Source organism: Pinus tabuliformis, chromosome 1_1 (genome assembly GCF_031772625.1).
Source record: "Pinus tabuliformis cultivar Carrire ecotype Pingquan chromosome 1_1, CPIR1, whole genome shotgun sequence".
Lineage (NCBI taxonomy): Eukaryota > Viridiplantae > Streptophyta > Pinopsida > Pinales > Pinaceae > Pinus > Pinus tabuliformis.
In genome coordinates this window covers 93,362,991-93,374,402 of record NC_142297.1, presented here as the reverse complement: position 1 = coordinate 93,374,402, position 11,412 = coordinate 93,362,991, and the positions used below count along the sequence as shown (strand labels likewise).

General features: G+C 38.9%; 1 long non-coding RNA gene across 1 annotated transcript; it reads right to left on the bottom strand.

The window, feature by feature from the left end:
• Nucleotides 1-2,905: 2,905 nt before the first annotated feature.
• On the bottom strand, nucleotides 2,906-3,800 carry LOC149211801 (uncharacterized). Its single transcript, XR_016250183.1, has 2 exons — nucleotides 3,482-3,800; nucleotides 2,906-3,335 (listed from the first exon to the last, which is right to left on the bottom strand). It is a non-coding gene; the product is annotated as an uncharacterized LOC149211801 (long non-coding RNA).
• Between the last annotated feature and the right edge of the window lie 7,612 nt (nucleotides 3,801-11,412).

The window sequence follows — 11,412 nt, the reverse complement described above, 5'->3', positions numbered from 1 at the left end:
CTCTACTTGACTTTCATATTTTAATTTTAATCAATCATTAGATTTTAAAATCTCATCCTTGTATGTTTTAATTAACTAACTCGTTAACATTATTTCTGTGAATGGTAGTTTGTGAAAAGTAATGTTTTATCTACTTCATGACCACCCACACAAATTGATTTATCTCTCACACTTTAAATGATTCAAGATGTATTTTCTTTCAAATGACCATTTACCCACTTTAAATGATTCAAGATGTATTTTTTTTCAAATGACCATTTACCCATTGAATCTGTTTGTACATTTTTTAAGGATCCCTTCCTCTCATTTTTTTTCACTATATATTTCTAACACTATTTTTGCACAATGGTCCTATTTTCGCAATTGAACAATTTGTTTTTCTTTAGCAAACTTCAATCCCTACATATCTTGATTTGTCTCTATTCCATAGATTTAGTGGATATGTTTTAACATTTTTCTTTTGTTGTTTAAGTGTTGGTAGCCTTATTGTTTGATTCTTTCCCATTTTCTCATTTGGAAGATTTTCTATTGATGCTTTTAGGTTCTCTCATAATATAATAATACATATTATAGAATTACAGTGAAAAGGTATTTTTGGGATCTTGAATATGCTTTAACTATGCAACCACATCTATACAATGTTATCTATAGTTCAAAGGACCCTCTTCATAATCAAGTAGTGTCCACATTCTTGATCTAACAAAATTTTAATTATCTTATATGATAATGTTTTGTTGAAATCAAAATAAAACATACAACCCTTTGCTGCAATTTTAGAATTTTTTTATTATATGCGCAAACATAATATTAATCTCTAATTAAATTTCAATTAGAGATTTTTTCATGCTAATTTTCAACTCTGCTAAATATTTGTTCATGTTGAGTTGTAGTAGTAATCTAGTGAGAGTGAATATATAATTCACATGAACATAAACCATCTCAACTTTATTAGATTGATGAAACAAAGCCCTTTCTCCAATAGTTGGTACCTATTCTCCAAATTAATATAATTGGTAAGAACTAATATAATACTTGTTTTCATAATTTTTTTACACTAGTTTTGGACAATCTAGTTTCTACCAGCCCTCTTTTTTTCTTTTTTTTTGCAAATTTTGTTTCTACTATCCACTTTGAACATTCATTATGTATAGCTTCCCTACTTTTGCCCACTCTCCACTTTTCCCAGTGCTTTCTATTCTCCCATTTGAATGTCAATGCTCTTGATTTCCCTCTTACTATTCTGTTATGGGTTTACGAATTCCTTGTTAATACTTTATTTTCTGTCAAAAATTGAAGTTTGTTGATAATCAACAATATGACAGTTAAGACAGTTACAGAAATTCAAATTCAACACCCAAGGAGAAAGTGAAAGTCGAGACAAATATTGTCGGTAATATGTTTGGGCGTAGGGCGCCAAGGGTCAAATGGAGTTATAAAACTGTTAATCAATGTGAATGAACAAGGAGATAAATTCCATAATGTGGGTGACATAAGGAACTCATCTAGACCAGCAAGGAGTCATATGACTCGTCAGAATTTTAAACTAGGGGAGTGCAGAAGACACTGGGCAGATAATGACTGTCAATCGTGATTGCAAGGAATCTTCAAATGTTCTTCTGGGTAGATAATGAGTGGCAATTGTGATTGCAACGAATCTTCAAAAGGTTTATTATTGAGAGTGTCAGGGGAAATGACCCTTTTGACCCAGGCGGAATGTTCGCTTGATTGTTGTAAGACCTAGGGTATAGGAAGAGAATAAACGGACCTGAGTGTCTTAAATCAGATGATAAGTCTATTAAATCCCATGAATAAATGTCAGGGAAATGAATGTCATGTATAGAGTGAGAGGTCAACAGGTGTAAGAGGATGTCATATGAGAATATGCCATTCACATTTGACGTGGAAAAGTCTCACCAAAATTAGCAGATTGATGAAAAAGTCAACCTCTCATGTTTTATATAAATACATGTTTGCTAAGTTATCTCATTTCTCCTAGTTAATATTTTAATATGGACCGTATCATGACAACATTGCGGTATCAGAAATAGAACACACCAACAAAAATCAAGAAAGAAAGAACAAGCAATTCACATGGTCTTGCATCCTCGCCTACACGATATAATTCTGAGAGTAACTAATTATATTTCAAGGCAGAAATACACAAATCTATTTTGACTTCAACTAGAGGGCATTGAACATATGTAAGGCACTGTTTATGCAATCAAAAGACGAATTGATTACGAAAGATTGACTAGTTTAGACGCATTATGCCTGCATAACAGTGATTGAAATAATGTTTTTTTATCAATCATCTGTAGAACTCCTACATACATTGCTTTAAGGATAATCTAAACTTCATTCAAAACACCATATAGGCCCTGTAAACTTAACCTGCTCATACTTTATAGCCACATAAATGGCCTTGGTGTTTTAAGAAACCATACTTAACATTCTTAATCTTGCTCAACGTTTGACAATTTGAGCCTTCATATCTATAATCTACAAACCAAATATAGATCATAGTTCCAAAGGTAGCTTCCTGTGCATGACATCAATCCATAGGTCTACTTAGACATAAATCACTGCAAGCTGGAGCCTGGCAAGCTATTACCAGCTATTCCATCTCTCTAATGTTCATGATAGTGAACAGGAATGTATCTTGCAATCTCAGTAATTTTTCCTTTGCAGTGGTCAAAATCGTTCCTACTAAATGATTTTACGAGGCTGCAAATATCCTTGAAACATTCTATAATTTACATCTTGGTTATTTAATTGTCAAAATGGATATTTACACATGCAAGGTGGACAAAGAGTGATGCAGTCATAAGTTATAACGGGTTAAGATCCAATTTTTTCATAGTATAGTCAACATTAGTAGTCTGAGAATGAGAACAAAAGACCAAAGAAACTTTAAAAAGGAATCATATTATATGTTTAAGCTGTTAGTTCACATTATAAGTTCAATTTGTTGGTTTTAATGATGATAAGACGGAAACTGTCAACTACGGTGAAAAGGAAATCCCCTTGAAAATTCTGAAAACTTCTGATAATCCCCATTTCTAAACAGCTCTTTGACCAGATCAGCCAGTGCACTGAACTTGGGCATCGAGCATCACTTTATGTATCCTTGCATTATTTTCCAAAAGAGCTCCCAAAATACCTGATGCAACCATAACATCGCCGCATACATTATGTAGAATTACTTGACCAGAATGCTCCTGAGATCCAAGACTCGAAACTATGAACAGCAGCCGCTCTTCGGTGGAATAGGCTGACTCCCACCAACATTCACTGTGCCAGATTTGCCAGTGTTCAATGTTGGCTGATTTGCCATCCTGAATTTGAAATAAACCAAAAAAATTAATTGGTGAAACAATGAAAATTAGCCTAGCATGCATTCGGATTAATAGTTGGCTCGAAAAGAAACTTATAAAAGTTTGGAAGCCCTTGTTCTGATTGATCAGATTTGCATCATGCTTACCTCTTTTTTATCTCTGATGCCATGGTCATAAATGCTTCTTCAACATTAGTGGCATTCTTTGCACTTGTCTCGAGAAAAGGAATCCCTAAGGAATCTGCAAATTCCTGGAAAAGAAAAGAAAAAGAAAAAACGATGCCATTCAGAAAGAATTGATGAGAAATTTCTTTCTCAAATCACACATATCGTAATAATATCAACAGGAAAAACTGATAAATATCCATGCAATAAATTCTTACAATGATTAAATGATGTAAAAATGTGCTCCTTGAAATCAATCATAAGCATCCATGTCTTGTTATTTGGAAATGGATCAGTGAGGGACAAGAATAGACACAGGGAGGTCTTGGATCTCTACATGAAGGCCACTGGGATGCAGATAAAAGTTCAAGTCTTCAATTGCCTTTAATGGCATTCTAAGGGGGCAAGAAAGAGCTTTAAATCATTATTCCATTCACAGAAATTCCTTTTAAAAAATAGATGAATTACCTGGGGTTTGTTCTGAAGACAAATGGCTAAGGTTTTCAGAATTAGATGTGGCTTTATTCCAAAATTAAAGAGAGAGTTCAGACCTCGTGCAACAAGTGGCTCTCCTTAGTAGCTAGACTCACTTTAGTTAAATCTGTACTAGAGGCAATGCCAGTTTTCAGGCATTCACCAGCATACATTCCCATTGGCATTCAGAAGAAGTTAAGAAAAAAGGTTTTTAATTCCGTGTGGAAAGGAAAAAGGAGAAGGATCCTACGGCATTGTCAACTAGAAGAGGCTTTCAAAGCCTAAATCCTTTGGAGGATGGGAGCTCAAAAATATTAAAGTGTTTGGAAGAGCCTTCACAAACAAATTGTTTACGGAGACTAGTGGGTGAAGATGGTCTGTTGCAGCAGGTAACTAAGGCAAAGTATATAGTATATACCTCCCTTATCAAGGATAGAGGATGGGTTAGAAGCCCACAAAATACAACTCAAATCTGTTCTATTATTTGAAAGCACTGGTTGCCTCCTTCCCAATCCTAGGCTCGCAGAACCATGGAAGATAATTGATGGAAGCAGAATCAAAATAAGGACAGATCCTTGGACTGGTTGCGAATATAATTTCAAGTGATCAGGTGCACTGTTGTACACCCTTCATGATTATAACACACACTTTCTGGGTGATGCTTCTTCACCCATCAGAACTATCCTTGGAGGGAAACTGGGCTGAGAGTGCAGGTAGGAAGTGCAATTAAGGAGGTCTCTGGTGCATTCACTGTTAAGCTTGAGTGATCATCCCTGTTTGTGGAAAATATCCAAGCAAGTCCTGAATGGTGGTCGGTACACCTATTGAAGTTAAAAAGGAGGACATTAAAAACTAAACTATATTTTTGGTTAGCCTTGTCAAACAAGGTACTGATCTGGGATACACTATAGAATAGACAATGGCAAGGACCTAGTATTTGAATGCATGGCAGAGGACACGAGGAAAGTACTCTTCACGTTGGTTGCCATTCTACTAAGTTTGGCCAGCCCGTAAAATCTCTCATCTGAGATGCAAGACAGTGGGGAGGCAATTCGTTGCCACAGGCTAAGCATGGTATGAGGATCCTGGTATTCAGAGCACTCCCAATCATTGTGAGCTGGGCTATCTGGATTTTGAGGAATGAAATAATCTTCCAAGGAGCTACTTTCAACCAACTTCAGGTATTTCCCAGACTTCAGTTTTGTCGTGAGGAATTTAAATCTAATGCAAAGACCAAAATCACTAGGCAGATAGAGCCAATGGAGATGATGAATCTATGCCATGGACCTACTTTGATGGGGCCTCACAGGTTAACCTGGAGATGTGTGGAGCTGAGGTTACGGTCAGTCTGTCTGCCTTCCATACTTTCTCCTTCTATCTGGGTTTAGGCTATGGCACAAATAATTGCACAGAACTTACTGCACTCACAGCTCTACTCAGACTTGTGATTCAAAAGGGGAGTGGATAGAATGCAGGTTTTTGGAGACTCTAGATTAAATATAGATTGGATGAATGGTGATATCCGTTTTCAAAATCTGGGGCTTAGTCTCTAAAGGATCGGGTGATGGACTGGAATAGCAGATTTTCATTTGTCTCCTACAAGCATATATTCCAATAACTTAACATAATGGTGGATAGTTTATCAAAATCAGGGGTAACTTGTCAGGGCAGTCATTCGAAGATGAAGAGTTTAGAGATGGTGTCTCTATTGAACTTTTTTTTCTAGTCTTTTAAGTATTATGCGCCCCTCCACCCGAGCCATATAAATCAATGGGAGTTGGAACGAGTGGAGCAACCAACGCAGCCGAACAATGAAGACAGATAACCCAACGGAGAACCAAGAGCCGAGACGGAACGGAAGGAACGAGCTAGGCCCAACCGAACAAAAGGACTATGGAACGAGGAAGCATTTGGGTGAAGGTTTTGTACGAGTTTCGTGTTGCAAAAGGTCTTGTACGAGTCGTACAAGGCGAGACAATCATGCAAGTAGGAGGAGACTATGGCACGACCATGCCTTGAGGGTGCACAACAGACTTGTGTTGAGACATTGTGTGGGCTGGCTGAGAGAGCTATGGCACAACCAAGTTTGGCACATTTTGCACTATGTAAGCTATGCGGCCAAGCCAAGAGTGCCATGGCACGAGTTGGGGTTTGTTGTACATGAAAGTAAGCGAACATTGAAATCTGTTGATGTTGTAACATTGTAAAATTGTTGAAGTTTATAATGTAAAGCTGGAACCAGAGATGTTGCCCTTGTACTTGTATAATCTGGTGCACATTGTACATTGTTGTTTACATAGCTTTGTGCAATGTGACATTGTATTGCGACATATTATTGTGGCATATCTTTATATGTGGATGATTGTATATTTGTGAAGTAGAAGTGAAGTGAAATAATATGGATTGTACTTAGGTTAAAATTGCATGTTAATTCCGCTAACATAGTACATCTAACTCATGATAGAAGAGCAAGTGCTAGAGACATAGTCTAGGGGCATGTCGTTCCCATTCTTATGCCTCACTAGCAAGTGTCAAGTTCTCAATTGGCCTCTTTACGGAGATTTCTCCTAAATCTCTTCCCAAATGAAATCATCCCACAGTCTGTCTCAATCAGAAAGCTTCCTTTGTGCAACAATGCCTTTGATTGAAAGGAGCCCGTGACTTTGCGAAGCCATTCAAGGTCGTCCTCACCATTTATGAATCTATCACAACCTCCCCAACTGCTACCAACTTATCACAGATCTGTGTGATTTTGATGAGATAGGTGGTCGCAGTATCTAATATGGACCTTCTGGTGTTTGTGAGCTTCTCTCTCAACACCATCTCCCTATTGGTGTTATCGCTCTGGAATAGCTTTGTCAATTTCCCACATCTCCCTTGTATTCTTCTCAGATAGGTGAGGAATCACATGATCGTTCACCGCATCCAAGATAATCTTTCTGGGTTTCACGTCCTTGTAATTGTGGATGACCAGTTCTGTAGAATTTGTAGGTGGGGTGAGTTTGGTGTTGGCAAATCCCCATATGCCATTCTTCGTGAGAATCAATGAAACCCTCGCCTTCCAAGGGCTGAAATTTAATGCACCCTCCAACCTCTCCTCGAACCATAAACTAGTTGCATCCATCTCCCGAAACATAACTGAAGACTCTATTGTTGGAAGTTTTAGAACTGACAACACTCTGTGTTGTGGTGTGGCTACTTCTCTGCCAACTTTCTATGTGCTTGTTCCACTGGCGGATCTTCCTGCAATGGTTGGATCTTGGTTGCATCCCTAACTCCTATTCGAGCCTCACTTGTTGTTAGTTGCTTTGACAGGTCTGTTGGCCTGTTGATTTTTCCTAGTACTTCATAATCAAGTTTATGTCTAGAATAGAATCACAAACACACTGAAATACACAATTCCAAGCACTTTGCACAACAAGAATCTTCAGCAGTGAAATCAATTTAGTACATAGTGATTTGACCCCAAAGCTCGATTATTTTATTAATCCATCAATAAAAGAATCATGGGGCTCCCCTACCAGGAATCATGGCCCTCGATCACCAGTACAACTAGTATCATAGTATACAACACTAGGGCTTGAAGTATGCAACATTATCTCTGCAATCCGCCCACAAAGAAATAGACAAGAACAAACACATAGCTTACTTGTTGAAGTAGCCCATATAGATCATCCCTTCCTGCACTTGTCCTTGACATCTGACAAGTCCTTTTGCAACCTATACTCACAGAGATCTTGCTACTCCAATACCTCTGCACATCAACTACTCACAAAGATGTTTGCCTCTTGAAAATCACTTGCATACTTAGCTCCACAAATCTGCCTTCTCACAGTGAACTTGCACATCAAATCACTATATGATCAGCTTATTAAACATGTTCACAACTACGTTTGTGAACAACCTTCACAATCAATGCTCAACAACCTCTTATGTACTGCCACCTTTCTTAACTTTGTCCAGCTCTGTGATCATGCCTTCGATTACGTTGTGCAAGGCTACGACCCATTCTAGGCCTCCATCACCCTTGTGACAACGAACCTAGGCAACTAGATCAAACCCTAAGCCTCTAGATCTAAACTCGGCTAGGTCTCCTAGCCCTACAATGGTTTTAGATCTCTTCAGTGGATACTCTTTTGTTTTCCCCCGCCTGACGAATGGCCTTCTAACACTTCACATTGCATGATCAACCTGTCAGACAAACTCTTGTAGCTTCTCGACCCTTCCAACAACCTCCTTGCCATAGTCTTCAACAAATTTGTCCATTATTCCTTCCTCTCTCAAGGTCACGGCCTTCCACAGAGCTCTCTGCCCAATTTCAACCTCTTAAATTCAACTCCAACCCTTATTTTCTTTGTTGTGCATGATCCTAAGGCCTATCAACTCTTTTACCAATCACCTTGAGGCGTATTCCACCTTCTTGTAATAGAGAATTAGGGATTCGACCCTCACAAAAGACGCAAACAAAACTTTAGGGCATCCACCCCTCCTTTATTGACATAACGGCTTCTCTTTAGCGCTCACTTTAACTTGATTTGCTCAGAAACATAGACACAACCTCTTTTTGAGATGTTTTCTCCCTCAAAGATACTTCAGCTCAACTTACTTGAAGACCTGCCACTACTTTAAGGAAAATTTGGCCCTCTTAAGGCACTCTTAGCACAAGAGGGCTACATTTCTCTTGCACCCGATGTGTCATAAGCCTCTTCTTAGAATCCTTTTATACTTTTCCTTAGAGTCGCTTAGGAAACCTTCTAGATCTAGGGTTTTAGCCTCTTTGCCCTTAGAATATCTAATTCTTCTTTCTTGGTCCTATACCCACATCATGGGTTCAAAACCCCTCTTTTGGGTAAATTGCCCAACAAACAATGTATTGATGGGTTGTCCTCTCTCAGAATTACCTTCTGAGCTACCCAAAATCTAGCAGTCCCTCTTAGTGAGGAAGGTATTTCCTTCAAGCTTCCAACTCCATGACTTTCCACACATGCGCATGACCTCATTCCATGAGTCATGGCTTTCCTTATGTAGCCATATCCGTCCAAGTATGTGCCACGAATTATTTGTACGGGGCCTGGCTTTCTCTTACATGGTGCATGAATGTTCTCGCATGCAACATGACTTTTCCAGTGTGATCCATGCATATCCTTGCAGTATCTACCGCTTTCCTTGCACTACCATGAATGTGCTCGTATGATCCATGATTGTCCCTGCATGGACTAAAAACTTCTCGGTCTTGTTAAAACATGAAGATTTGAACTTCCATAGGGCAGTTGTCAATCCTTCACAGTCTCCCTCTGAAGTTAAACTCCCTTTGAGTCTACACAAGCTCCACTAGAACACTCTACTTCCTGTGCACACTCTGATCCACATGCCTTCAAAGTAGCTCTAATACCATGTTGATTTTTCCTGGAACCTCAAAATCAGGTATATGTCTAGAACACGATCACAAACACACTGAAATACACAACTCCAAGCACTTTGCATAGCGGATATCTTCAACAATGAAATCAATTTAGTACACAATGATTTGAGCCCAAAGCTCAATTATTTTATCAACCCATCAATAAAAGAATCATGGGGCTCTCGTACTAGGGACCATGGCCCTCGATCAATAATTACAGATATACATATCATACAACACTAGGGCTTGCAGTTTGCAACATCAGATCTACAATCGGCCCACAAAGAAATAGATAAAAACAAACACATATCTTACTTGTTGAAGTAGCCCATCTAGATCAACCCTTTCTGCACTTGTTGTCCTTGACATCTACCAGGTCCTTTTGTCACCTATACTAAATCAAGTTGCCCCAATACCTCTACACATCAATGGCTCACAAGAATGTTTGCCTCTTCAAAATCACTTACATAATTGGCTCCACAAATTAACCTTCTCACAGTAAACTTGCACACCAAATCATTGTATGATCAACTCATTAAACATATTGTTCACAACTACGTCTGTGAACAACCTTCACAATCAATGCTCAGCAACCTCTTTCATACTGCCACCTTTATTAACTTTGTCCAGCGCTCTGATCATGCCTTTGGTTACGTTGTGCAAGGCTATGGCCCATTCTAGGCCTCCATTACCCCTGCAACAAGACCCTATGCAACTAGATCAAACCCTAAGCCTCTAGATCTAAACTCAGTTAGGTCTCCTAGCCCTATGGTGGTCTGAAATCTCTTCAATAGATGCTTTATTAGCTGCCCCAACGTGACAAATGGACTTCTAACACTTCAGATTGCCTGATCAGCTTGTCAAACAAACGCATATAGCTTCTCGGCCCTTCCAGCAACGTCCTTGCCACAATCTTCATCAAATTTCTCCATTGTCCCTAGCTCTCTCAAGGTCACAACCTTCCACAGAGCTATCTGCCCAATTTTGGCCTCCTAAATTCAACTTTGGCCCTTCTTTTCTTTGTTGTACATGATGCTAAGGCCTCGGCCCATTTACCAGTCACCTTGAGGCCTAGCTTTGTCTTGCATGGTGCATGAATGTTCTCACACGCAACATGACTTTTACAACGTGATCCATGCTTGTCTCCACAGTATCTATGGCTTTCCTTGCACCACCATGAATGTTCTCGTATGATCCATGATTGTCCCTACATGGGCTAAAAACTTCTCGATCTTGTTAGAACCTGAAGACTTGAACTTCCATAGGTCAGTTGTCAATCCTTCGTAATCTCCCTCTGAAGTTAAACTCCCTTTGAGTCTACACAAGCTTGACTGGAACACTCTGCTTCCTACGCACACTTTGATCCACATGCCTTCAAAGTAGCTCTAATACCATATTGATTTTTCTTGGAACCTCAAAATCAGGTCTATGTGTAGAACACAATCACAAACACACTGAAATACACAACTCCAAGCACTTTGCATAGCGGAAATCTTCAACAATGAAATCAATTTAGTACACAGTGATTTGAGCCCAAAGCTCGATTATTTTACTAACCTGTCAATAAAAGAATCATGGGACTCCCATACCAGGGATCATGACCCTTAATCATCATTACAGATAGTATACATAGCATACAACACTAGGGCTTGCAGTTTGCAACATCAGATCTACAATCGGCCCACAAAGAAATAGACAAAAACAAACACATAGCTGGATCATGGCCCTTGATCATCATTACAAATAGTATACATAGCATACAACACTAGGGCTTGCAGTTTGCAACATTAGATCTACAATCGACCCACAAAGAAATAGAAAAAAACAAACACATAGCTTACTTGCTGAAGTAGCCCATATAGATCAACCCTTTCCGCACTTGTTGTCCTTGACATCTGGCAGATCCTTTTGCCACTTATACTTACAAAAATCATGTTGCTCCAATACCTCTGCACATCAATTTCTCACAAGGATGTTTGCCTCTTCAAAATCATTTGCATACTCAACTCCAAAAATCAAACTTCTCACAGTAAACTTG